The sequence below is a fragment of the Coffea arabica genome, chromosome 7c (genome assembly GCF_036785885.1).
Source record: "Coffea arabica cultivar ET-39 chromosome 7c, Coffea Arabica ET-39 HiFi, whole genome shotgun sequence".
Lineage (NCBI taxonomy): Eukaryota > Viridiplantae > Streptophyta > Magnoliopsida > Gentianales > Rubiaceae > Coffea > Coffea arabica.
The window spans coordinates 37,929,324-37,933,133 of NC_092322.1; the positions used below are offsets into that span (position 1 = coordinate 37,929,324).

The window sequence follows — 3,810 nt, forward strand, 5'->3', positions numbered from 1 at the left end:
CATATGCAGCTCTCGAACTTTTTTCTTTTACTACTTCTTTTTGTTATCCATCACCCAAAAAAAAAAAAAAAAAACCTCCCTTTTAATGGAGTAAGGGGATGTTCAGCGTCAGCTTCTCCTATGTTATCTTAAAACTACCATACATTAGAAAAGCAACTTTTAACACATTGAGATGTCATTAATGGGGAGTACTGTCTGGTCGACTATAACAAAGCACATAATGATGGATTAAATGCTAAATTGTAATTATTGGTGTATATATTAATTTGGTGGCATCAAGCAAATGACAATCTTCACTTCTGCTATACATAATAAAATTTCAATAATTGCTATGGCTGCTGGAATCCGAGCCCCAGCAATAATAGTCAGACCTTGATAGAGAAACACAATGTAAAGACATGTTGTTTTAACTTTAAAAAGGTTATATTGGATAAACATCCTAAATCCATTCAATGGAATGATTAATTGAGTAAAACAATCGTGACGAAAGAAGAATTTTTAAAGTTGAAGAGGTTGAGAGATTTAATTTCTATCATACTTTTAGCATTAAACTTGATTCCAGTATTTACATTTATCCCCCTTTATCATCAATAAAATTAAAATGAGATTCAATAAAAAGGCAGAGGAACACGAAGTAAAATTGCAAAGGCTTGAAAAATAAAAAGTAAAATTGTAATTAAAAGTGTAGTGTAAAACCAAACATTGTCTTAGTTTTTGAACAGATAAGTTAATACAAAAAAATATTAGTTTTAGTGAGAAAAGGTAATTCTAAAAATGTATTAAAAATTGGGATAATTTCAGAAACCTCCCCTGAGGTTTCTGACAGTCTCACTCACCTCCTCTGAACTTTGCAAAAAATCATATACCTCCCTTGTCAGATTATTGGGCCTATTTGTGATATCATTGATGATGAATTGATAGATTTACCCTCATAACTTGTGATATATTTTGAAGCTATTTTGACAGAATTAGTTAAATGACTAATAGAGATATAACTTTTGATATAACTTATGATATACCTTCTATTCCACTTTACACTTTTTATTCGTAGTACAATCACCAATGAAGTGTTTAGCACTAGTATTACCTTTCTCTTAAGTCATGTATTTCATGTTTTTTTTTTGTAAGACAATTATCTCATGTAACTCATTACTTATATTTGGGTAAATTTGGTTTTCAAAAATTCAATGACGTAAATTGTATATTACATCATCTCATAAAGTGATGCGACACAATTTGGGTTATTGAATTTTTTGAAAATCAGATCTACTTAAGTTCTGGTATTCAAACGAAGCTTATTGAATAAATTCGACTAACTATAGTGTGAATTAATTTTTTTTTAAAATAAATCTCAACTAAAGTATCTAGCACTAAATGAAATGAAGTATCTTGCTACTTCATTTCATTTTCCATAGAGAAAATCGCAAAAGAGTTCTTAAACTATTGAGAATTTGGTTATTTGATCGTTACACTATTTATTTAACTACAATTGCCATTCACTCAATTAACCAAATAGTGAAAATTTTTTTGTGACTTAACTAGTAAAAGTTTATAATTTTAATCACTCAAATAATATTTTTTTATGACTTAACTAATAAAAATTTATACTTTTAATCACTCAAATTATAAAACTATACATTTTTTTTATATCACCAGAAGTATGTTTCAATTAATTGAATGATCATATTAGCTAAATAAATGTCTAATAGCTAAAACAAAAAAATATAAATAGCATTGTAATATTGTTTGAAGAAGCCATCTGCATTTGTCTCTATCTAGTTCAACTTATTACTTCTTTTTTTTTTTGCTTTTGCTTTAGCTCAAGTTATGGATAAGCAAAAAGGGCATATGTGGAACACAAATATCATCTCACTCCTAAAAATATTTTTTTAATGCTCATTTTTCTGACATGGGCTGATCTTGTTACTCCAATTATAAGTTCAGGGGAGGTATCTGATATTTTGTAAATTTCAAGAGAGGTGAGTGAGACTGGTAGAAACCTCAGGGAAGGTTTCTGAAATTATCCCTTAAAAATTAGTTTCGGTGAGGTTTTATATGACTGGAGCAATGACCTATTTTGATGGTGACTTCTGACGTTTACGTCCTTAGTCAAAAAAGTACTTGGTAGATTATTCAAGATGTATGAAAATTTTTCAAAGTGTAAGTAAAGTAATTTTGTCAAACCAAAAAAAAGAGAGAGAGAGAGAAAAATGTTTTGATATTCAAATTTTGACACATGAATGGCTTTTGTTCCCAAACTTTAGATAAAAACAAATATGGTATCTAATCTTTTAACTTTTGAACACATTTTACATTTAATACCTTTAATCGATTTTTTCCAAATTGCTATCAGAAAAAATCATGTGATACTCATATATCCACCAATTATTGTATAATAAAATGCCAAAAAATGTAAAATTTAGTCCTTGAACTTCATGTCTGATATTTTTCTTTTTGTTTTTACATTTTTAATACAATAGTTGCCGAACATGTGACTATTATGCTCTTTTAGTTGCAATTTGGATAAAAACTATCAAAGATACTAAATGTGCTCAAAAGTTGAAAATTTGGATATCAAATTTGCTTTTGTCAAAAGTTTGAGAACTAAAACCGCTCATATATCAAAATTTAAATACCAAAACTACATTTTTGTCAACCAAAAAATAAATATGCGGAGGGTAACTACTATGTCTTAATCATGTCTGTCACCTTTGCCATCATAGTGGAAGAACGGGTGAGAAGCTAGGTGATTCTCTTGGACTTCTTGACTACCATTTTCGCTACCAGAGTCAGAATTGCTCTAGCAGAGAAAGAAGTCAAGTATGAATCCACGGAAGAAGATCTAATGAATTTACAGAAAAGTCCGTTGTTGTTAAAGATGAATCCCATATACAAGAAAATTCCAGTTTTGATCCACAATGGAAGACCTTTTTGTGAGTCCCTACTTATAGTTGAGTATATTGACGAGGTATAAAAGGGCAAAGCTTCCCTCTTGCCCTCTCATCCTTATGACAGAGCTCAAGCTAGGTTCTGGGCTGATTTCATTGACAAAAAGGTAACAAATTATGATTTTCTGTTTGCAGGAATACGTGTATGTAAGTTCATGATTTCATGAGTGTCATGTTACCTATTGCAGCTAGACGGTTTTGCTCGTAAAATATGGTCGACAAAAGGAGAAGAGCAGCAGGCAGCAAACATTGGCTTCATAAATTGCCTAAAGCCGCTGGAGGAAGGAGCATTAGGAGACAAGCCTTATTTTGGAGGTGACAATTTTGGATCTCTTGATGTGGCTCTTCTTGGAAACTATAACTGGTTCTATACCTATGAGAAATTTGGTAAATTCAGTACAGAAGCCGATTGCAGAGGTGTATGGAAAGCGACAGTGTTTCCAAGTCTCTTGCTGACCCCATAAAGGTCTATGAATCTGTGTTGCTGTGGCAACAGCTTCGTGGACAGGAGTAACATGGAGAAGCTAGCTTAATTACGTTGTTATGGGGATTTATGTCGGACTATTTTAATTTCATGATCCATTTGAAACTAGAGTAGATAGATAGATAGATAGATTTGAAGGATAATACCTCGTTAAGTGTGATTATTTGGAGAATTTTGTGTATTTACAGTTTGCATTACAAGTTGATTAGGATGTAATAACCCTTGTGCGACAATAATCAATGCTTTCGCGTTCCAAGTAGTTTTAATTCAATTGTAGCTCGTAGATCAGACAAACTTTGATGTTCATACTAGCTTCAAATTTAGAAGATTAAAATTCTAGATCTCAAAGAAAAGCTTAGATGGTTAACAGGTCAACTG

At 31.2% G+C, this 3,810-nt stretch overlaps 1 pseudogene; it reads left to right on the forward strand.

The window, feature by feature from the left end:
* Nucleotides 1–2,698: 2,698 nt before the first annotated feature.
* On the forward strand, nucleotides 2,699–3,593 carry LOC140010687 (probable glutathione S-transferase; annotated as a pseudogene).
* Nucleotides 3,594–3,810: the final 217 nt, after the last annotated feature.